The sequence below is a fragment of the Macaca fascicularis genome, chromosome 18 (assembly GCF_037993035.2).
Source record: "Macaca fascicularis isolate 582-1 chromosome 18, T2T-MFA8v1.1".
Taxonomy (NCBI): Eukaryota; Metazoa; Chordata; class Mammalia; order Primates; family Cercopithecidae; genus Macaca; species Macaca fascicularis.
Window position 1 is genome coordinate 49,279,331 of NC_088392.1, and position 26,158 is coordinate 49,305,488.

The window sequence follows — 26,158 nt, forward strand, 5'->3', positions numbered from 1 at the left end:
ACTATGAGTTTTAAAACTGAGTTCTAATATTGTATAGAAATAACTATACTGAAATAGTGACATAAACCACAGAAAAATCAAAGATGAATGAAAACCATTGAAGAGTATATTGCCTGGTTTATTAGTATCATATAGTAGAGATAAACCTGATATAAAACAAAAATAATCTAAATATTTCATTCTATTCAGAAAACATGACTATATGCAGATAAAATTAACCTAAAAGAATATTTTCGTGAATATTTTTCTCTCTTCAACTTCTTATTTTTCAAAATGTGGGTTTCTGTGCCTTGACATCGCCTACATGCTATTCTTGTTGTTCTTGTTGCTCTTTTGACTGCTGCTGTGGTATTCTTCATTTATTTTTTTCTACTATTGTAAAGAGGCTAGGCCACAGCAGTTTCTGAGATACTTGAATGCTCCTCATCTTCAGAAAGAAAATTCATTCTCTGCCAGAAACCCATTTCTGAGGTTAGCTAGAATGGCATTTGATCAGTTGGATGCAGTCAGATATCATCAAGATCCTTTTCCCTTCTCTGATATAATGAATGGGGTGATTTCTTTCTCATTTTATTTTGGAAATCTCAGTAAAAATTAATCAAGCATGTTTTACTAAACCCCAGTTGTTAAGCCTCACAATTGATATATTCATTGCCTCCACTTAAAAGGATGGGGGGGATAGGGCAGAAGGAGTATTCGTTCCTTTTCATTAATGTACATAAATAGGTTGTAAGAATTTCAATTACGCTATTTGCATCCATGGCTTTATTTTTAAGATCGAATTTGGTGCCCCATGATTGCTTATTTATTATTCATAAAGTGTATGTTACTTTGATTTGTACATTAATGGTCTTTTCAGTAGCAAAGACATCACATTCAAACCACTTTTTCCATTTTTACTGACATTCATGAAAGACTACTTTTAGATGTTTCAGGTTTCATAATTTTCTAAATATTGTAGTTTCAAGCCAAAAGAATACAAGCATTATATTTTTTGGAATATAGGAAAAATGTAATTTCACTGATTAGAATATTTAAATATGAAACATAAGAAATGATAGGAATATGCTATAGCTAATACAGAAACTGTTTGTGGATATTGGGATGCATTTGGGGCATTTTATTAAAGCAGCTAACAAGGCCAATCTCATTTTCACCTCTATTTACATATACATTGTCAATTCTAAATAATAACTTTTTAACTTTTCTATCAAGATCCAGATAAAATTATTATTTTTGTGGGTCCAGTTCAAATTGAAAACTATCACTAATTCCTCAGGGTGAACAATTGCACTTGATTTTATTTATATACCTTTCAGGATCTACTATTGAGCTGGATTTAAAGGAGGCACTCTGTAAATCCTAGTTATTAATACAATAATAATACAAATATTATAATGATATTGTGACATTATTTTAAAATACAGAAATGTAGGTTAATTCTTTCCCATCTTTCTCTTGTTTTTCTCTAAGCTTCCGATTACCCTTTCTTTCTCAGTTCTAGTTTTCCATTTAGTGTCCAGAGTACGACAGAGGAAAAAATAAAGCCAAATGATCCAATGATGTCAACTGAGTATTACGTGGAACCTGAATTAAAACAAATATCAGTGAAAAGTCCCATTCCACCAAAAAGCAAGCACTGGATCAGCCATGGTAATCACTGTTGTGGTAGAATACAGACACGAAAAGTCAAGATTCCTGATTCAAAGGGTTTATCATCTTAAGAGGATATAGACATTTATCCTCCTAACTTCCTAACTCTAACAAGTGCTAAAATTGAGGTATCAAGTTTTGTGTGCTATTGCCTAATAAAGGAGCACTTGGATTTTATTTCAGAACAGTAACTATCTCCTTGGAATTTATAATCTGGCATGGGAGATCACTTACATAAAATATCTTACATATCTGTCATATACTACTGTATAATGTAAAGTGAAATTTTCAGCCTTAATTGTTTTCCTAACTAATGAGTAGTGTAAGGTCAATAGTTTGCTAAGCACTTCTTCCTGATATGAAATTCAGTTGAGACCTTGGAGATATAAATTTACTTTCTTGCTCTAAAAAACATTTTCAAGTCAGCAATCCGTATTAAACAAACAAACAATTAGCTTCTGTTATCCTTCAGTACATCTCAGAAAGAAAATAGAAAATAATGTGCCATCTGAGATACCAACATTCTTCCAATACTTCTGCACAGAATGGGCACCACTTTAGAGTGCTCTTTTAAAGTCTCAGTTTAATCACACAGTGTTTTGCATCCAAAGTTCACTTTCTGACCAACATAATGTACAATGCATTCTGCTTTCAATTCTTGATTTTGTTCTAGGGGGACGAAGAAAAAAATCAGTCACTCTAATTCAGAGGTGATTATTTTTCAAGTCTGTTTCTATTACAAACTTTATTTCCTTTTCAACAAATAATTTTAAAGATCATTCTGAAAGCCTCAGGGTAGAACATCAAGCTCATTTTTTTTCTTTTTTGTTTTTAAGATCTTCTTCAGAATTTACTATAGGGCTAGAACCACAGAAGGTGTTGTAAATCCTAGTCACATGTAATTGGATTAGTAACCACCCCGTAAAGTGACCTGAAATGAAAATGGAGAGGTGAAAGAAAGAGGTAATCATCTTAATGAAGACTTCCTATTTGTAAATTCAAACCAACAAGGTCAGCATGGCTGAAATTTAACAACTCTCATTACCAGGGTTACCTTCTTTTTCTTTTTACTGAAGAGATCAATGACCTTGTTTTGCTTTATGAAGACCTCTCTGAATTGTTGATTGTCTTTATCAATTCAGCTCACAAGCTAAAAATTCCTCCTTGGTCATCAGAGAAAGTTAAAAACAAGCCAAATAAAACTACCAAAAACAAAACAAAACCATAAAGTGCCAAAGAGCAATGTTTATAAGTTTTCAAATAGAAGCTGAAAAAGACCAATAAAGTTTGGATTCAGCTCAAATGTACCATCAACCTCAGGCAGCTCCGCCCGCTGCCCCTACCCCTATTTAATGGTCCATTTGTCTAGTCCTCCTGGAAGATCTATAGAGAAAATTACCAGGGCAGAATGTAGATCCAATTGCACATCCTGCTACAGGAGAAACGATTCCTGTTCTCATCATTGGGATCGATAATTTGCTAACACAGTATTAGCAACAGCAACAACTCCACCAGGTTAAAGGAGTTTTACACTGAATAATGACGGCCTAGGAGAGAGAAAAGCTGAGCGAGTAAATCCTGGCAGCCTTTTACTATTGAGAGAGCACATGCCAGTGAATCAATAGTGGCTCTGGTGAGTCTGGGCTGTAAAGATGCTTTATTGTTCTGCCTAAGTACATTGGCAGAGACGCTCCTCTTAATACCTGTACACAGGAGCTACTGGGATCCAGACCTGCCCTATTAACGAAAGCATTTTTCTCTTTAGAAGACTGGAAGTTCCTTCCAGGGACCCAGAGCATGGCTGCATCCTATATCTATAGCAACCCCATGTAAAAAGCAAAAGGCTGGTATGAAAAGAATAATAAGGGGAGCTCTTAACAGACTGTAAAAAAAAGACCTAAAGCTAGAGAATGCGACTTTACCTCAATAGATTCCAAAGACTGATCAGGAGACTTTTCCTCCTTGGTGTTATCCTGAGTCACTAACCTGGATCTGTTTGATAGAAACAGAGACTGTTAAAATCAATGTGTTTCTTGGTTGGTCCCTAGGACAAATAAATAATCTCTTTGTAAGAAAACATAGTTTTGGAACAGTGATGTGATTTACCCAAGGTCAAATGCAGAAGAGCCGGGATAAGAATTGAATGCCATATGCTGACCACCAGGATAAAGTGGTCTTCTCACTGCCTCCAATGGTAACCTACTATTTATGTCTCATGGATATTATTATGAGTGAGTCTTCTCTTAACAAGCAGTTAAGGAAGGAATTCTATTCATCAACTTTTTCTGGCTTTCTACTTTTCAGGCACCTCAGAGGATGTATTTTCTGTCTCCTCTCTACTGTGGGTGCAAAAGCTATGAGACAAGTTCTGTTAATGAATTGTGATAGAAGTCTTTCTTGGACTGGTGCAGTTCCTTTCTTGGGGTCATATTTGAAGTGAACAATATAGCCAGGAGAAAAGAGGAATAAAGGGTGTCATTCCATAGTAGCCTGGCAGGCTAAGAGTTACCCATAATTAAGAGAAAGACAGGAATATAGATGAGAATGCAGAGAAAGAAAATCTATCTATCTTCTAGAGGAAAAAAGTTATGGGTATGGCTTTTGTCACAGGAAGTTTGCTGCAGTTAAATAGATGAGAGAATAACTAAGTTTCTCAAAGAGTTGCGCTTCCAAAGAACTACTATCCTGAACTAAAAATCACGTCAACTATTTACTATTTAAAGCAACTCTTGGGCTGCCCACTATCTTTGGGTAAAACACAGGCTGAGAAAGCTACTGAAACCTCCAGAAAGGTAAAATTGTCAAACCCATTTCCGTTGCGTGTGTGGATAAAGAAAAATGAAGATCCTCCCAGAGTGGAGCCCCGAGCCACATAGAATAGTGGCCTGGGTGATCGTCTGATCAAGCTGATTCAGGGTCTAATCGAATGTTTCCCACTCATGAAGCAAAGCCCTCACTATATCTGCAAGAGGATTTTGGAATTGCTGCAAACCAGAGGCAGTCTTGTGTTTTTCCCTTCTGAATGGGAATGTTTCTGTGATTAGTTTATTCCTGTTTCATTAACGTTTGTACACTCATGAGACTGTTAATGTGTCTTTCAAATACGTAGGTTTCCTAATCAAAAAGGGTTTCAGGTGAACATGATTAAATACTCACCTATAACCTTCTGATATATTAAGCCACCACATTCCTTACGACCTTGGATTTTGATCTTGATGCCTGGACAAGACCTTTAGGGTTGTCTCCCTTGAGGAGCTGGTAAATATATATTTGTCTGAGGAGGGAGTGTAATTTGAATGTTGTTTGACCGGAAGAATAAACTTTGGAAAAAAATTAATTCCGTGTATCAGATGTTTTCTGTTCTCTGTCATTGATTATGTGTTTAAATGATACTTTCTGGATAGTTTGTAGTTGGGAAAGGCCATGTGACTAGCCAGTGAGCTTTGAACAGCTGTGATGTTTGTTCCTTCTGAACCAGAGCATTAAATTAGTAGTTTCAAACCCTCCAGGACACTCTTTCTATCGGACATCTTTTGAAGTAGTGGCTGTTTGGTAGATGGGGTAAAAATAAGGAGAGGTAGAGCAGATTCTAGTCAAACCACAATAGACTTGTAGACAAGCAAGAGTAAAAATATGTTGCTATAAAACTTTAAGATGTGAAAATTTTAGTGACTACAGCCTAATTTTGCCTATTCTGACTGGTTGAGAGTTCCTACCGTCACCTTCTCCTGCATATCTAACACATGTAAGCCAATGCTATGTTCAGAATAGGTGGTGACCATATAAAAACACAAATAAATAAAAGTGGAATATAATAAAAAATATTTAGAAGGAATTGTCCACTTCTCTCTCCAAGATTTTTTTCATTCTTATGTCCTGAGACTGAAAATCTGAGTAACCATAAAAATGTGTGCAAACTGTGATGTTTTTCTGCAGTTAAAAGTAGTTATTTCTACTTTCCTATAGCAATTGTTCTGCACAATTTTCAGAAGGTTTTATAATGACCTCTTCAAACTACTCCAGAAGTAGATATTCTCAACCTGCAAGCAAAATGATTTTAATAGCATTCATTGGATTGTAAAGAGCACTACTAGCTGAAAATATTCCCACACAGCTCACCACATCCTTTCAATGGTGTCCCTGAAAATTATTTCTTGAGGATGTCTGCCCTAATTTTAGATCCATGTTTATAAAATGACATTCAAATATCAGGCACTTGATATGCTTCAAAGACTTGGGGATTCAATTCTTTTCTCAATTTCGGGATTAGATTTATAGCTTCTTCAATGTACATATATATTTAGGGTTAATTTTGACTAAGGGGCTATCCTTGGAGGTCTACTTCCAGTTTCAAATCTCATGGGCTGGGATTTTCTTGAAAGAGCTACTACAGTTATAAATGTAATGGCCCTTCATGTTGGAAACCAGATTAGATTTATATAAAGCCATTCTCATATTTGTTTTTCTAATGTGCTTATATTATGTCATTGCCTAAGAAAAGTGGTTATTTGGGGGCAGTATTTTCCAAAGTAATGTACCTTCATTGGAGCACACCATCTGTACATTTCAGAAACGTTTAGAGAAACATTAACTATATTCAATAGTACATGATTTTTCAGAGTCCATCCAAGTGAAATAAGTGGTTGGCAAAAATAGCTCTGTTCTCAACGTAATCCCATTGGCAACATTCAACACCCAAGTTAATTATTATTGAAGAAAACTTCATGGGGGACTGTTCTTTCCTATCAATTCTTTGCTCCTTTTCTGTGAGAATAAGTTACTATGAGTACAGCTGCCAAGTGCTACAAACTGTTCCTGAAATCCACCTAAACAGGTGGAAGCTTATTGTGCCAACAAGTGGAAGAGAATGGATTTCTTAAGTAAGAATATGACTAGTCTCATTAAATAAAAGATTAGAGATGGAGGGGATTTTTACATACTACCCCATCATCTTAGAGGACAGGAGACTGAGGTCAGGTTTGCAGAGTACTCCCCTATTTCACAAAAGTTATTATCAGAAGAGGCACTGTTGTACCCGAGGACACTGACTTTCTGTCTTATATTTCACTCATTACAAATTCCAAATACTTGACATTCACATGTTTAAAGCAGTTGGCAAACATTATACCATGTTATGACTTGACTCACCAGATCTCCCTGCAACAAGAATGTAAAATGCTAAAGTAAATAAAGCTACAGTTATTTCTTTATATGTATCAGTTAAATCATAGCTATTTCAGTGCTTTGACTTAGTGCTGTTCTAGATGGCTCCTTAAGTATCAAGTTTTCCCTAAGGTATCTCACAGGTAGCATGAGCATACAATTTATTGTCTATACTAGGTCATTTTTGAAAATGATATCAGTCACTGTTCATAAATTCACACTAGGCCCACAGGCATAAACCAGAATCAGACGTGGCAAATTATACCTTACTCATTGTCTGCCAGAGTAAAGGAGGCTCTTCTTGAGCAGAGCTGGCAGCAGGTGGACTTGATTTTCTCCACTCCAAGTAGAGGAGAGATGCTTTTTCCGTTTTAAATATGGAGCTGCTATACAACATTTTATTTATTTGAATTTTTCCATAACAATAACAAAAAAAATCATTTGGAAACCACTGCTCTCAATGAAGCATGATCATTTGGGTAATCAAAGTCTCTCATAAACCAAGTGTTCCTTACATAATGTAGCAATCAGGAAAGTAGTACTTTTCTGATGTAGTCCACTTACCTCAGGACTTCAAGTCTATGTCTTGTTTTCCTACCCCAGCGTTGGTACTAGCTCAGACTGGCACTTCAGTTTTATCTGGGATAGAAAATGAATAATCAAGAAAAGGAGGGAAAGTTGACCTCTTCCCCCACTTCCTCCTTTGTCACATTTAAGCGGCCATCACCAAAAATGTTATCAAAATGAGAGGAATAGAGAGCAGAAGTGGGAAGTCTAGTAAGAGAGAGAGAGGGAGTTTAAATCTTTGTGCAAACAATTCTTCTAAAGGATTCTAAAACAAAGGAGTTACATGTTGTGGCCAGCGTGACTTGCTCAGGAGCCTACTTTTTTTGTTATTGACATATAGGCTGAATGTTTCTGAAGGACTTTATGGAGCAGAAAAATGTACATACCATCAAATTTCACTTTCCAGACTCCTAAGTGAAGGTTGAAACCACAGGTAATTAGCTGACTCATAGGAGATGAGTCTATATTGTAGTTTTTGTATCCTCCAAAATAACAAAGCTTTTGCGGGAGTCGGGGGGGAAGTGTGTTGTCTATAATTCTACTATCATGTCTTTTTATCTTAACACGCTATTTCCTTACTTGAGTATATGTTTCACAACCATTTATTCTGAACTCTTCTAAGCATTTCTTAGCCAATGTACTCTCTAGGTCCATGTATCATTCAGTGACTAGACGTATGGGATTAAATTGTTATCACAGAATTGTGTTTCCCCCCCATTTTTGCTACTCATGCTTATAATTTTAGTCTCTGGAGGTCATCAGAGAGTGACAAAAATGGAGTCATTCATAAAACAATCTGATATATTTTAATAGTATACACAACATAAAAATGCTGTTTAACATCTCTAAATCTAACTTACCCAGTAAGCTTGGATTTTATCATTTGGAAAATTTCCTGAAATACTTATTCTGCCTTAGACATCCATCAGATCATATAACCAAATGTATTTATTCACTTTCCTGTGCTGAGAACTATCCACCTATTTAGGCACAAAAGAAACAGGTGTGATCCCTGTTCTCTAGAAGATTTTTAAAATACAGTAAATAAATTAAAGTAGCAAAGCCTTCTGATATCCAATAGTTTACAAAACGTGAGCTACAAATAGTAATTGGTTCAGAATTTATCAAGAGAGTACAACCAATAGATACTACAATTAAGTTGGGAAGGCTTTATCTCTGAAGTTGCACCAAAGCTCAACTGCTAGGTTGCTACCCAATCCTAATTCTCTGTTTTCTTTATAATAGACCACAGACCTCATCATTTTCAGATTTATTTACAGGAACTACAATTTCCTTCCTTACTTCTAATGATGGGGTGAAGAACATTTGACATAAATGTAACTAAAGAGATGGAAGTGGAAAATATACTGGATATTTCCATAAATTTTTAAAAATCTAGTAAGAATTATATTTGCTTTTTATGGCTGTGTTGTTCTTAAAAACCTGTGTGATTCTAGAAGTAAGGCAAACCACTGAGGAAACTACTCAGATAAAAATACTCATCTAAAAGCTACACGCTTCAGATGGCAGAGAAGGCAGCTAGAAGTAGCTGCTTTCTTGACGATCTACTCAAGCGACTGTACTAGGTTTACCCTGCTCACCTCCAGGGTTCCTGTTGTGGTAATAAAATATAACTCCTCTTTGGTTAAGACACTGTAATTGTGTTTCTGTTCCATGTAGCCAAACACAATCTTTCACTGATAACAAGGGAGTTAGACTTTTCCAAGTGAGAATAGAAACACACTTTGATGTATGAAATATAGAGAAAGAAGCAGACCAGAATAGAGCCAAGCTTTCTTGTGAGGGGTATGTTGCTGTAGCATGGAATAAAAAAAATGTGACATCAAGTTTGTTCAAAGAAAATATAGCAATAGGAACTTTTCTATTACTACCCCTCTATTTTTATATGAATGTTTGGGTTGTGTGACCATCTATGATTTACCTCATCTTTAATAACCTGCCCCATGTAAGAGACCAAAGGAGAAAAAAATTCAGCTTTACAACTGGTTATTGTTTTGCTTTTCTTGGTTTTATTCATGTTTGTCATGAATGCCAAAAATCCTCTCCACTAATCTTATCTTTCTGTTTATACTTTCTTTTTTAATTTTAAAAGTAATGTAAAGTATATTTTTCTACTACCAAACTAACACTAGAGAAACACACAGAATAAAAAGCGAAAATCTTTTTCACGCTACACCCACTGTTCCTATCCCCTGACGCTTCACTCTTCTCCATAGTGGTAGTCAGTATTGTAAATTAGTTGCATGAGCTTCTGGACCTTTTTAGTATGTAGTTACATATTTTACATAAATAAATATTGCAAAAAAGTCTTTGTGTTATTGTATATTTTTGTATATTCTCTTGCTTTAACAGTAAAAGGATCAATTTATTCATATAGAGTTTTGTTTACTTTTTAACTTAATTTGCCTTGGAGATCTCATCTTAGTATGCATATCTATCGCTCTTTTTTTAGTGATTAAATCATATGTCACAGTCTACTAGTCAGAACAGTGCTAATTATCCTACATTAACAAAAAAGCCTAGTGACTTAAAGTAAGAAAACTTTGTGTGTTCACCATGATACATTTCCATCTCTAATAAGTGGGAGGTCTACTTCATGATCCCTCGCTTTGGGATTAAGGCTAATAGAGGAAACATCGTCTGGACTGTTGCATGTCACTATGGCTTGGGAGGAAACATAGCTGATAATACACTGTCTCTTGAAGTTGCCTACCCAGAAGTGACACACATTACTACAACTTACATATTCTTGGCTAAAGCAGACCACATGCTATGCCTACCTTCAAGAGTGTAGAGAAATACATTTCTACCGTGTGTTTGAAGAAAAGCAAGCTGAAAAGATTAATTCTCTCTTGATCTCCATTGCTTTTCTCTAACTGGTATATGACAGTGTATTTTTGTGTTCCCAGAAACTATATGTAGTTCAAATTCAGTATCCAGTAATCGCTGAAAACTTTGAAAATTTCCTTTTCTTCAGTGCAGTCATCCTAGTCAATGACTACACATCCATTTCAGAAAAGATAAGAAATAATTTTGTAGCTGTGGCAGCACTGTGGGGTCATTTTTCTCAAGGTAATTATGACATCTGCTTATTTAAATGTTTCTGGCTTTGCAAACAAACTCAGGACTGAGTTTGAATAAAGGATGGTGAGCCTGTTGTAGAAATATGCCTAATCATTGGCCTAGAGATCTATGTCAGTATTAGAAACACCACGGTCAATTAGTCCCATCAAAATATCTCTGTGATTAAGTCCTTTTGAGCTCTGTTACAGTTGCACTTCCCATTATGTGGCAAGATACACGTTGCTTCCAGCATTTCAGAGCTCCCATCAGATTCTAAACTTCTGGGTTCAAGAAATCAGGAAATCCATTTAATAGTGACATCTCTTACTAACTTCCCTGACTTTCAGAGGCCAGCCTCTGCAGAGCTATTTGGAGGTGCTTGTGCTCTCCTCAACAATGTTTCTCAATGCTTTGGTGAAGGGCATGTATTCTTTGTCTTTCCCAAATATGTATTTGGGAATGAATAAGCAAGCCACGTGCAACAAATTCAATCCAACATTCCCTTCCTGAGTGTTTATGTTCCTTGTATCATAAAATGAAAAGGAAATACCTTCTAACTATTAATTGTTGTTAGAGATTATGAGTTAAATTTTACAAAACCAACCAAGCAAATGTTTGAAAACCTCACACTGCTTAGGCCAAATCACTGAATCCTGAATCCTTGATAAGTGCACCCGTATTGACACATTCATCCTAATCTATCTGAGAGTTTTATTATTCTTATTTGTACACTTTCAGGATCAATCCCCACAAGTATTCAGGAAGTTTCTGTCTATATATATTGGCAGATTTATTCTTGTGATTTTATACACTTACACAAACACATATTTATATATATTTACATATACATTTTAATATTTTATGTTTTTATATATTTATATAATATACATTATATAAATATATAAAAAACTTTGTGACTCTTTTAGTGGAGATGGTGTTTTCTTGTTTGTTTGTTTGTTTTTTTGAGACGGAGTCTCGCTCTGTCGCCCAGGCTGGAGTGCAGTGGTGCAGTCTTGGCTCACTGCAAGATCCGCCTCCCGGGTTCAAGCAATTCTTCTGCCTCAGCCTCCTGAGTAGCTGGGACTACAGGCACATGCCACCATTCCCAGCTAATTTTTGTATTTTTAGTAGAGAAGAGATTTCACCATGTTGGCCAGGATGGCCTCGATCTCTTGACCTTGTGTACCACCTGCCTCGGCCTCCCAAAGTGCTGGGATTACAGGTGTGAGCCACTATGCCCAGCCAAGATGGTGTTTCTTTCTGGGTCAGACTTTGTGTATATTTTAATACAGATTATGAGAGGTTTGTATAAATACTGGAAGAGTAGGGAGACTGAACATCAGGGAAGCTGTTGCCAATGATACTAATTTTCTGCACCACAATGTTGATTACAGAGATTCTTGGGAAGCAAAAGGCCTATCTAGTGGGTTCTGCAGGGAGATGAATCAACATAGCAGTACAATAGATCTGGTGGGTCTTGAGAATAATGGACACACCACTGCAAGGCAATTTCCTCAGCTCTGTATAATACAAGTCTTCAGGCAGGGAGAGGCTGACTATTACAGATAGGGAAAGAAGAGCTACTTTACTGGTCAAATATTATATGTAGCCCCATAGCATTTTGGCTTTCTAAGTACTCAAACTCACTGGACTCTATCCAAATGCCCCATTCCAATGATCAGAATCCTAACCTTTCTTGATTAGTACTGTACTTTTGATGTAAGACATCTGATATATCTTTGACTTCAACATATCCGGTTAACTTAGCCATCAGCAAGACCAAATATTGGGTGTGATATTCAGAAATGTCAACCTTAAGGCTTTAAGAGGTAAGAGATCCTTTCGGATCAAAGAAAGAAAACTCTGCTCTTCTGACCAAGCCTTGGCCCTATCATTTTAAATCCATGCATATGTCATTTTCTTTCTCCAAGCATTTTAAGGCAATCTGCTCACAGTCCTTGGACTCAGATGTCATCACATTTCCACCAAAGTGTTCTATTCCATCAGCAACTTTGTTGCCATTGCGTTGCCTTCTAGAGAAGCTTGGTTTCAGACACTACATGTGGTAATGAAAATTATTTCATCATTGCAATTGACCATCATGGTGACATTTTATATAGGCAAATATCCATTTCTGATTTCAAATCTAATCTGATTTCAAATTTAATCTGAACAAAGCCCCTATTCCAGATTTTTATTTCTGAGATTCTATTTTCTGGAAAAAAACTTTCCATATGACCTACTATGTCAGTCAGAAGCAATTACTATTCTTTTAATGTACGAAATTAGAGATTTACACAACCACTGGATGAGTTTGGGAGTTATATACAAGCAAGTTATCACCAATAATGTCAATTTGCAGCATCAAAATGGTAGTCTTCAAGGGTTTATTGGGAAGCCATAGGGACATATAGAAACTCTAGGAAGCCTGTGCTTAGTTGCTTAGTTGCCTACGGGGGTCGGATGATGCTCAATTGAAATTAAGTTAGAGTTACCAATCTTTACACATAATTTTTCAATTTATATTCATAACCATATGAATTTCCATTTTCTCACATTTTTACCAAAAGGATTTAACTATTTAATATGTGACAATATAATGGGATTAAAATAGTGTCTCAAAGCTAAAACCCATTTTCCAGCTATTTTAATAAATTGCTGTTTTCTAACCACAGAACATGTATGGTGCTCGTTGCATTTTCCATCTATTTACATACTTTTAGAACCTTTCATATCAGCCTTTGCTCTGGATAAGTTTCTCTTGGGTTTAGGATCTAATCTCACGCAGCATCTGAGAAAGCAGATAGAAAATGCAGAGAGACATATGCATTTTCGTTTTTGATGATTGATTTGGTGCCAACTCCATGAGTTGAACATCATCCGCCATCACTGTTGCCAGTTACATACATAAAATATCATGCAGGCAATGGATTTGAAAGGACCTGCCAAGTACAGTGTTGAAAACCCTAGAGATATTGATTTTACAGTTTCTCCAGTGATTCTACATCATGCTCCTTTACTTTCTGGCAATCTTTATAACTTTTACACTGACATAAATTGCCATAAAATAAGCATCTGGTACACCCCTCTTCTTCCTCCTCTAGAAATGGTTAAGGACGTTCCATTATCCTATTAACATGTTTGACCATTAATTCCGCTGAGCTCCCTGAGAATGACGAGGCGACTCTAAACTTGGAGGGCAATTTGTACTGCCCAGCAGATTTATTATTATCCTCTCTAGTGGAAAGCACATGAATTCATCTAAACATTTATTTTCCTTAGTGTGCCGCTATTTTTCTTTTTATGTTTTTTAAAGTAGATTTAGTGGCAGAATATTAGCAGCTGAGGATACCAGAGTTGTTGGCTAGGCAACAAGGCAGACAGTCTAGCTTTCTGAATATGGCCTCAGACACCTAGTCTTTCCCTCAGCTGTCATGAGAGACGGTTCTATGGCAAACGGGGAGGGCAGTGGAGAGTGTCCTATTTTGGGAAATTAGCTAGCCTTTAGGTGAACAAAAAGAGCGCAGGCCATAAAGATGTTTCACAGACAAGTCCACTGCTCAGCCTATAATGTTGCTGTTTAAGTTTTCTATTCCTTCTGTCACAAATTACCACAACTTCACAGCGTGAAACAATGCAAATGTATTATCTTACAGTTTTGTAAGTGAGGGGTCTGACACGGGTCTTACTGGGTTGAAATCGGGATGCCAGCAGGGATGTGGTCTGTTCTAGAGGCTCTGGGGTAGAATCCCATTCCTTGTCTTTTCCAGGTCCCACAGTCATCTGCATTTTCTGGCTTCTGGCCTGCCTCCATCTTCAGTCAGTGATGGCAGCTTGAGTCCATAGACCATTTAATTAAAGGCAGACTTGGTGCGGACCACTCTGGCTAAACCAGATCCCACATCTTAGATAAATCAAAGAGTGTTACTGAGGGAATTCTCAGGCTGGGCCCAAAGCACTTGACTAGTATCTGGCACTGCAGTTATTATATTGAGGCATAAAGCAACTGTGAGCATTAGCTCGGAAGGAAATCTTTCTCAGGGCAATGCCCACTGAGAGTGAGTGTTCAGCATGGTGAAATGGGACTGTTGGAAGACCTCAGCACTAGTAAGCATACCAAGTGTTTAGAGCATGTGGGAATTTGGAGACACTGTAAAACTGAGACCAGAGTCATTGCCATTATTGAGTTATTTTACCTTAAGTGAGTCTTTTAAATTATAAGAACCTCAGTTTCCCTCTGTGAGAATAATAATTATTATAAGATTGCTTTCTATTCTATAATTCTATAAAGTACTAAAAATTCAATATGCATCTCATCCCGTGTATCACCATTTACAATTGTATGTATATATGACTGAACAAAAAAGGGCTGACATTACCCTCAAACAAATGAATCAAACACAAACAATGCACTGTGAACCAGATGGGCACAGTGGCTCACGCCTGTAATCCCAGTACTTTGGGAGGCTGAGGCAGGTGGATCACCTGAGGTCAAGAGTTTAAGATCAGCCTGGCCAACATGGTGAAACCCCATCTCTACTGCAAATACAAAAAAAAATTAGCCAGGTGTGGTGGCAATCACCTATAATCTCAGCTACTCAGGAGGCTGAGGTAGGAGAATTGCTAGAACCCTGGGAGCAGAGGTTGCAGTGAGCTGAGATCACGCCACTGCACTCCAGCCTGGGTGACAGAGTGAGATTCCGTGTCAAAAAAGAAAAAAGAAACTGTAAACCAAGGGTCTTTCTTAAAAATAAGAATTATTTACACACAAACGTTTTTTCTAATACTACCCAACTTGAAATCTTTATAGAGTTTCCAAAGGGGTTGGGGATGAAGAAATTATGTTCTGATCAATTCTGTTCCCAACCACTGACATAACTAAGTTATTGTTAGTTACTATGAATTATTTTAGAATTTAAAGAAAAAAGTTAAATATACATTATCTGCCCTGGTTTACCTGGTAACTATTCTCATTATACAAATACCTAAAACTATATCTGGCCAGGTGCAATAGTTCATGCTTGTAATCCCAGCATTCTGGAAAGCCTAGGTAGGAGGATTCCTGGTGTCCAGGAGATTGAGACCAGTATAGGCAACATAGTAAGTCCCTGTCTCTACATTTTTTTTTTTTAATAACCAAATATGGTGGTGCATGCATTAGTCCCAGCTACTCAGGCAGGAGGATTGCTTGAGTCCAGGAGTACGAGACCAGCCTGGGTAACATAGTAAGGCCCTGTCTCTACTATTTTTTCTTTTTTTAAAAATAGCCGAATGTCGTGGTGCATTCCTGTAGTCCCAGCTACTCAGGCAGGAGGATTGCTTGAGCCCAGGAGGTTGAGGCTGCAGTGAGCCGTGATCGTACTATTGCACTCCAGCCTGGGTGACAGAGCGAGACCCTATCTCAACAAATAAATAAATAGATAGAATGAAACTGTATCTAAAAATTTTTAAATTTGCACATGTTTATAAGAATTTTTCTAATATGATTACATTATTCTAGATTATTTTTCTAGTTTTTAAAATATTTAAAAATAAAACTGCCCCATGAGTACAAAGAATATGGCATTAGTTCATATAATGAAACTACAAGTTTGGGATCAAAAGATGAGGGGTAGGAGAGCATGTGTTCAACAGCAGTAAGACCAGATAAAGAGAAATCATTAATCTTTTTGAAAGGAAGTCATGTAAACTGTGTTCTTTTTATAGATCTTCGGAGATGTTAAATCTTAGTATGGAAAAAAAATGGGTTTGTCCTATATCCAAGTTTTATATATTTTTCAGTTAATCAAATGACAAAATTGGAAACCTATTCTGTGGAAGTGATTGTTCTCTTCAGCACCGAGTTTCAGCTGTAGCTCCTTGAACAGAGGAAAGAGCAAGTGCTCTTTTGAAATTAACCAGGGTTCCTTCCTCAGTGGTGTAGATGATCTGCTTATGAAGGGTTCAGAAGAAATCTGTAACATAGGCAGGGTGGGTGGGGACAAGACCATTCTCGGCCGAGGGAACCACTAGGGAAATGGTATTTAGTATATATAGTGTGTATACATCTGAGAACTGTCATAGAATGGCATGACTTCAGTGAGACTCAGGGCTAGAACAGTAGATTGGGGAGGGATGTTGGAACTTGATGTGAGAATACACATCTATGCTATTGCTATACTATGTTGTACTGTCTCATCTTCCCGGGTCTTTCTTCATGGGAAGCAGGTCGGATCTGCCAATAACCAGTCTGTTCACATTCTGTATGGAGCGAAGCTGAGCATGACAATTCTCGTATGCACTTGGTATTTTTTTTATTATAAGAACGTTCAATACCAATGATGCTTTCGTTTCACCCACCTTCCTCTTATAAGTCCTTGCGACATTGCTGCCTATATTTTGCATTTATCTCGGTGCCAGCACAGTGAAGCCAGGCACATCTTCAGGCCTAGTTAGCTTCAGCAGTTGACAGGAATTGAAATGCTAATAATCTTTTTTTTTTTTTTTTTCCTGAATTCTTACAAAGATACAGATGAGTCACACAGCTGCAAATCATCTGATGGCAGGAAGAATCTCTGACAGCTTCATTTGAAGTTCCAAAGTTCCTGCTTTATGGCTTGTTTAATGTTTGGTAAAAGGCTGTTTAAATTAGAGAAACCTCATGGTAGAATATATAGTTGCATGGTGAGTGACAAGTTTTTCCCCCAAAAAAAATTCAAAAAGAGAAGAAAATATACAATTTTGCAAGCTTGTAGGACACAAATGGTCTTTCCTTTTCTGTGTTTTATTTTTTTGTTTAACTATTTGTAGAGTGTGTCATACCGTACAACACAAATATTTTTTTCAACTGGGCCCATTAGTTTGTGGCTTCTTCTAACTACTCAAAATTGTCTTTTGCATATGTAAAACAAAACATGTGAAAATTAGACAAATATTCAGCTATCTGTAGCAAGTAAACCAAGATAATTCTTACATTTACATGAAGAGATGGAATTATCAGAATAAACAGTCCACAGTCATTCCTTAATGATAGGTTATGGTTTACTGGGTAGACACACTTAGAATGCCAGAGGGCTTGTAATCAGAATAGTTTTCTCTTTACATCCCAGAATTCATCTTTCCCTTTCTTTGTTTTCTTCACTTACTTGGGTTAGAGTTCCAAGTCCAAAACTGAAAACTGGTGAGTCTGAGGACAAGTCAACTACTCCTCTCTTTTTCTACTGGGAGAGTCACAAGGCTGATTTTGAGTTCTAAGACATTTAGAAGTCTGACCACAACTTGGTTGTTGGCAATGTTATTATTCCTATTTTGCAGAGGAGGACATTGAGATTTAAGATTATACGTAACATGTCCCTAGAAAAGTGATTCAGAACCAAGGGTAATTTTGTCCCCCAGAAGACATTTGGTAATGTCTCGAGAAATGTTTGGTTGCCGCAAATGAATGCCAGGGGAGGGGGCTGGTACTGGTATCTACTGGATAGAGGTTAAGGATGATACCAAACATCCTACAATGCACAGAATAGCCTAACAAAGAATCATCAAGTCCAAGGTTTCAATAGTATTGTGATTCAGAAGCCCTGTCCTACAGCTACAAAATCCAGGTTTAGAAAACAGGTCATATTCAACTCCAGAGTCTAGACTCAAATATTATACTAGTTTGCTTGTCAGTAATAATAGTTTAATTTCTATTCCTCAGGGACTTCCTAAAGAGTGAAATATACCATGACAACAGTTATGTGGAGATATTAGTGTTCTGACATGTATTTGAGGGTGTGCTTCAACTGATTCTAGTAAGCAGTGGAGAGCTTCACCTATTTGCAAGAGCAGTTTTGTAATTAGCAATTTATCTTTTCCTTTGATTTATAAAAGTTTATTATTATGTTTGTAGGAGAACCATGCCTATCTTTAGGTGCTTTCAAATCACTCCATATTCTTGTTTCTGTCTTGACCTATCGCTTACCTTTGATCTTGATTAGTACTTATCAGCCTGCCCTCTCTAATGTTAAACTTTCCTAGAAACCCACAGATGAATTTAATCCAGGCAGGGCACCAGGAAGACAAAAGCTCTGTAAGTAATCTAATAACCCAACGGTCTCGTTTGAGATTGGCTGAATCTAAAGCCTGGACTCCAGAGCCTCAGTAATGTAAATTGGCCCCAGATAAGCCAGACTGTCAGAGAGAAGTGTCTGTGTTGTATTTGTTACCCAGGATTTGTAATTGCTGAAGAAGTTAATGGAATTGTCAGACTATTGATAAAAGTGGATCCTGAAGAACAAGAGGTAGATTTAATGAGCAGCTCCCCTCTGTCCTCAAAATGCAATACACTTGCTATCTGAGTCCTGACACCCCTTTGTTCCAACCTTACCTAATGCGTCTGACTTACCAAAGAGTAAGCGGTCAGTTTTCCCTATAATTGCTTCCAAACTTATGTCTCTGATAAGTGCTTTCATTTAGCTTGTTCTACAAATCGCCCCATAAGCCTCATTCTAAATATGTTTCTTGGAGTATGTATAGTGATTAGATTGAATGTGCTGCTTTAGGTAAGGTCTAACAAAACATACTGCATTTTTTAAATAATAATGGAGCTGAATAATCTTTAATATAGGTTTCTATTAAAATAACTCATATATCTCTCCAGGTCAATATGCTGTAGTACCTTCCTATTAGGCAGATATTATTTTCTTTTATTACATTCTACAAGACTCATTATTCTGTATTTATCTGCATTGAATTTTCTATCTGTTAGCCCAAGTATTTAAGTGAGCTTATTCTTTTCCTACCTGAGGATTGTTTTTTGTTTTTTTGGGGGGGGGGGGTTGACCTTTCCTCCCAATTTAGCATCATCTGCAAACCAGAACACTGTAGTGTAAGTAATGTGCTTGGAGTCAGTTATTTAAGATCCTTAGTAGCAAGATATCCAATAATATTTCTGGACCAAGGTAGCTCTGCAATGAGTAGATTAGCTTTAATTATATTCTTTATCTTCAATTTCATAACGTAGAACTTCTGATTGGAATAAAAGCAACGAAAAAAATCTTGATTAAATCAAAACCTCATTTAAAGTAGAGGTTTCCTCTGTTAGATTTCTTTGTAATGCAATGTCCTCCAAGATGAATCTGCAGAGCACCTCTCGCATCCTGGCAGGTAACTATTCACTTTACAACCCTGGGTCAACAAGATAGACATCACTTAGACCCAGAAAATTGGTGCAATTAATTCCAAGCTTCTACTTCAAGCGTCCCTGAACTGGTAACTCTGGGTCAGTGACTCAAGGAGGGAGGTAGGAAGAAGGAAACAAGGCTCAGCTATGCATCTGAAAGGACTTCCTAAGTTGAAACAGGGAGTTGTGTCAGGCAACCCTTCCATGCTCACACCATGGAGGGAGAAACCACCCACTTGTGAAATCTTTTCACCTTCAAATGTATATTTAATATCATCTGATTCTGCCTGAATAAAATGATAGAGACAAGGTAGGTGTTTCAGAGTGAGTCATTCCCTGCTTTGAAAGCTCTTTTTTAACCCACGCTCTCCTGAATGAAACCCACGCTCTCCTGAATGAAAAAACTGATGCTGAAGAGACCTTGAAAAGTTGTGTAATTTTAGGATGAGAGGAGTTACCAACCACAGAGTTAAAACAACACAAACTTATCTCACACTTCTGTCAGAAGTCCAGTACAGCGAACACCAGGCTAATATTAAGGTGTTTGCAATCTTATGATCCATTCTGAATGCTCTAGGGACAAATTCATGTCCTGCTCATTCAGGTTCTTGGCAAAATTCAGTTCTTTGCAATTTTAAGACTGAGTTTCCACGTCCTTGCTAGCAACCAGCATGAGACTATCCCCACCTTCTAAAAGCCTCTGCACTCTCTGACTTGTGGTGTCCTCTGTCTATCATTGAAGACAACAATTATGGGTCAAGTTTTTCTCACACTTGAAATCTCTCCTGCCTCTTCTTCCATCACATTTCTCTGATATCAACAGGCAAAATCAAGTGCTTTTAAGAGATAATGTAATTGGATTGAATTTACCTGGATAATTCAGGATAATCACCTTACCTTAAGATCCATAAACTTAATTACATCCGTGTAGTCCCTTTACTATATAATGTAATATATTTACAGGCTTCAGAAATTAGGACATGGGCATCTTTGGAGATCATTATTTGTCAAACCCCAGGATTTCTGTGTATTTGATTAGAACTGCATTAACAATTGAAGAAATTTTAATCTTATCATTGAGTTAGTTTTGGGTGGTTATTCCACTTTCGTGAATGTGTTTGACATCTGCATGTTCAGTTCCTAATTATAGCCACAAAGACGTCTTACAGGTTTCAACTATTTTAACTCCAAACATTTGTTGCTATGTTAATAACATTTTTATGTATACAAGATAAGGTGTCTTGCTCATTCATTTATTTATACACATTCATTGACTTCCTAATGTACCATAGGTACCATTATTAGTACCATCAATGATTAGTACCATCATTGCCTGTATATCTACCTTGAGTCACCTTGATCAGGTTAGTCCAAATTAACTGTTATGTTTCATATTTAAAATATATACTTTCTTACCTATCCAATTCTGGTCAAAGACAGCTGGAAGCTCAATTTCAGTGGTTAGTGTGCTCATATGTTATGGATTGAGGGGATAGGCCCAGGAGTCAAAAATTCGGGTCTTCCCAGAGCCAGTGTTTTAGGCAAGCTCTGGATGAGAATAATCTCTCTCCCTTACCATTCCCCTATCCCAGTTCTCACAATTTACAATAATTAGAAGTGATGAGGTTCTTTTGCAGGATATCAGTATCATTGACTATAAGATCATCCTATGGCCATTTTTAAGTTTTATGTCACTCTGAGCATGACTGTAGTAATTCTGCTAATTCATTCACACAAACTTCTAGTTTGCTGCATGAGCTGTTTCTGAAGAGGCTAGAGGTTTTTCTTCTTGTTGTCTGAATCCTCTTGGCAGGGTTTATATGGTAGGCAGAATAATGATCTCTCCAAAATTTACGTATCCTAAGCCCCATAACCTATGAATATGTTATATTACATGGCAAAGGGGAATGAAGGTTATAGATAGAATTACATTTGCTACACCTGTCCTTGAGAGGGAGAGGTAATCCTGGTTTATCCAGGTGGGCCCAGTGTTATTCCGAAGGTTCTTAGAAGTGAAATATGGAGGCAGTGTGTCGCAGTGAGGAAGACTCAACTAGCCATCACTAGCATTGAAGATGGAAGGGGCTTGCTAGCCAAGAAATGCAGGCATGCTATAGAGCCTGGTAAAGGCAAATAAATGGATTCTGCCCTAGGGTTTCCAGAAGGAATACAGATCTACCAATACCTTGATTTTAACCCAGGAATATCTATGTCAGACTGTGGACCCTGAGCACAGTAAGATAATAAATGTGTGATGTGTTAACACTCTAAGATTGAGGTTTTTTTTTTTTTTATAGTAACCATAGGAAACTATTATAAGCTACAAGAAAAAAAAAAAAAACACACCTTTCTTTTAAACCCAGCTTGCATGATGAGTAATATAACTCTATTTTAATCAATCGTAAAACATTTTCAGAATCTCCAGCTGTATTAGTCTGTTCTCATGCTGCTGTAAGGACATACCCAAGACAAGGTAATTTATGAAGGAAAGAGATTTAATTGTCTCACAGTTCAGCATAGCTGGAGAGGCCTCAGGAAACTTACAATCGTGGCAGAAGGGGAAGCAAACACTTCATCTTCACATGGCAGCAAGAAGGAGAAGAATGAGTGCCCAGTGAAGGAGGAAGTCCCTTATGAAACCATCAGATCTCATGAGAGCTAACTCAATATCACAAGAACAAGATGGGAGAAATCGCCCCCATGATTCAATTATCTCCACCTAGTCCCTCCCACGGCATGACATGTGGGGATGATGCAACTACAATTCAAGACTTAATTTGGGTGAGGACACAGCCAAACCATATCACCAGATGTGGGCAAGGACTGTAAAGAGTACTTTAAGTATTCTGGGATTTGCATAGCCATTATTAAAAATCTTAAAAATATTTGATAAGTTAAAATATATGAAAGGTTAATTAGCAATACACATTATAGGTGACATTTACTGTTATATTATCCTGTGTGCCTCAATTTTCCCATTTATGAAGCTGAGTGGGTCATATTGTATGCTGTCTATAATCCCACTGACCTGTTAATCAGGAGTCTGTGGTTCAAGGATGTTGCAGGGTAGCTAAACAAAACACAGGTATTGTTTCTTTTCCCCTGCATAACACAATTCATTGGATGTCTCCTATAATACTATTTCTAAAACAATATTCCCAGACTTTGATGTTAGAGCATAGTGTTCATTTTAGTGGTCAATTTAGCATGAACGTAATGTGTCATATCTTAAAAACAGTTCTTGGATCTTCTGGACGGGGAAAAATGTGTGTAGCTGAAGTGAACTATATCATTTTTATCTCTGTGTTATTTGCAATTAGGTGATACAACCTAGAGGACAGTGCTATGGACTTTGAAGTCAGGATAGCAAGATATATCTGTTGGCTTCCCAACTCTACATTTTTCTACAGAGCATGAAACATACTTTCACAGTAATAAATTATAGCTATTATTGTAATTCTCAGTTGGCGTAAGATCTCTATTAAGAAGAATTGCCACATTCTTTACCCTCTCTTGGCATCCATGTCTCACAGGCAGAGAATATTATCCTTCTCTCAAGACACTGATAATGGGAACAAGTAAAGTTAGTGTTGCTCTTCCTTCTGTTCCTGGGAAATGGTGGAATGAAAATAGACAAAAAATGACAACCAGCTGAGTGTGGTGGATCACACCTGTAATCCCAGCACTTTGGGAGGCCAAGGTGGGTGGATCAAGAGTTCAAGACCAGCCTGATCAATATGGTGAAACCCCATCTCTACTAAAAATATAAAAATTAGCCTGTTTGGTAGAATGTGCCTCTAGTCCCAGCTACTCGGGAGGCTGAGACAGGATAATTGCTTGAACCCTGGAAGCAGAGGTTGCAGTGAGTGGAGATTGCACCATTGCACTCTAGCCTGGGCAACAGAGTGATACTCCATTTCAAAAAAACAAAAACAAAAACAGGCAACAATTTTACTTAATCCTCATCAACCCTCTAATAAGCATCCAATTTACCCCATTTTATAGATGAGCAGACCCGTAACCAAGTGAGATTAAGTATCCTACCAAGGTCACTCAGCTGGAAGATGGAAAAGCTGGCATTGGAAGATAGATCTCCCTTTCTCCAAAGCCTTAAATCTCCCCACTAGACACCCAGCTTCCCTGGTATAGGAAATACCTCATGGAGTTGAATATGGGTCAGTGTTTCCAAGTCTGATGCTGTATGTTAGAATGCCATGTAGAATTCTGACTTAGCATATTATTATGTGATATCTTTATCAAATCTCATAAGTACTTGGAGTCTCAGTTTCCTTTTCTACAAAATGAGAATACGTTTCTATTAAACTAACAGGATATAGTCAGTAGATAAACACTATTTAAAAACTTAATGTATAATGTTTTTTAAGACTCTAACTTGAGACTGGGCTCGGCGGCTCACACCTGTAATCCCAGCACTTTGGGAGGCTGAGGCGGGTGGATCACGAGGTCAGGAGATCTAGACCATCCTGGCTAACATGGTGAAAACCTGTCTCTACTAAAAAACACAACAACAACAAAAAAATTAACCAGACTTGGTGGCGGGCCTTGTAGTCCCAGCTACTCGGGAGGCTGAGGCAAGAGAATGGCGTGAACCCACGAGGCGGAGCTGGCAGTGAGCCGAGATTGCACCACTGCACTCCTGTCTGGGCAGCAGAGCAAGACTCTGTCTCAAAAAAATAAAATAAAATAAAAATTAAAAAATTAAAAATAAAAAACAAACTAGCTTGTGTAGTTCTTCTAGCACCCTAAAATTTATTTTAAAAAGTCACTGTATCTACTTAAGATACTTAAGTTCCTTATTAAGTCTGAATTTATTCTCTACTTCCTATTAGGCTTTGGGATGACCATTTTCAATGAGTCTCTTACTCCCTAAAAAGATATCACTTTGTTGGTGACTGAAATGCCCTTAAATTAATTATAGTTTGAATGTCTTTATTGGAAAGCCAGTGGATGCCACTCCATATAAACTTTAGGTGCTATATCTGCCAGGTGAGTAATATTGATCTTTTGCTAAACATTAACCATGGCTCACTCTGAATTTCTTGTTTCTAAGAGAAAAATACCTTAAATATCTGACTACGTTAACAAGGGCGTGAATTTCATGCAATATCCTCTAACAAAGGAAAGGCTTAATATCCTTGTCTTTATGACAGCGTAAGAGAAGAAGATGTCCATTTGGTCCATACCACTCAGCACTTACAAAGATCTTCCACAGCAGACAAGGAAAGATCCAGTTTCTTTGAGGACATGCAGTATATTATAATTGATTTCACAACCCTGCTTTGTTGTCAATATAATTAGACAGCTGAGAAAATGTCACCTTTAACTCTACTCTTTGAGGTGGAAACCTCCACTTTGTTTTTTTGAGAGTCATAGGAAAATAGGAGATGATGTTAGAGTGTCCTTATGTTTTACTGTACATGTTGTGATTCTGTGTTTCTATAAAAAGTCAACCCATTTTGAAGATTAAGACTTGTTTCCCTATCCTCCATGAAACCATGTTGTTAACTTTTACTAAGATGAATACAGCTCCAAAGAAGTCAGATGGCTTCAGTCTCTTCTGAGTCATAGACAAATGGCCACCTCAGACCAAAATAGCTATACAAAGAAAAAAAACATACAATATTTGACATCAAAACAACCACTTGTTTCCTACTGGTGCTGATACTATTTTTTCTTACTAATATATAGTGTGCTCTCTGTGCTTCCTCATAATTTAAATTTTTAAAACATTATCTACTACATTCACTTTCTTTTTAGACAATTTTCAATTTTCAAAAATTGGAGAAGTTGAGGCAACTCTTTTTCTGGTCTTGTAAAGGTATCTAAATGATGCCCAACCCCCAAAAGTTACATTCATATACAATGATGTCCCAACAAAAACAATGGTACCAATAACAAAAAGCCACAATCCAATGCTATTTGGCACTGCAAAAATGAAGTTAATTTAAGACATGAAGATTGTCTACACTTTGGTTGACTTTGTGATATCTACTTATATCATCACAACACTTATAAATAGGTGTAGCACAGAAAAACAAATAAATAAAAAAGCAATTCAACAATGCAGAATAATAACCTTACTTATTTGAATCTAGCATTAAAGATTGAAAGTAAGAGTTAAAGGTAGGAAAAAATAAGGGAAAGAGGTAAATAAAATCATTTGCAGATGCTTCTTCTCTGAAAGCAGAAGATGAATAAAATCTCTTTCTAGGGTCTTAAATAATTTAAATTCTATCAAACACATATTTCCCCCTGTTACAGGTTCACACAATTTTCACGACACTGTAAGCTGTTACTTTCTTTGGCTTTTGCTTTTCTGTACTCCCTGAGGATGTTCTCCGATGATTATTTCTTTCTGTCTTTATTTTGCTTTTTTCTATTTTTTTCCAGCCCCCTCCTGTTCCCTGAGGAAGTATACAGCCATAATGCTGCAGTGCTGCTAAATGCAATAAGGCAAAAATCGTCACTGCTTGATGGCACTAGAGTGCCAGTGCTTTGGATAAAGAATTATCCCACTAACGCAGCATGAAC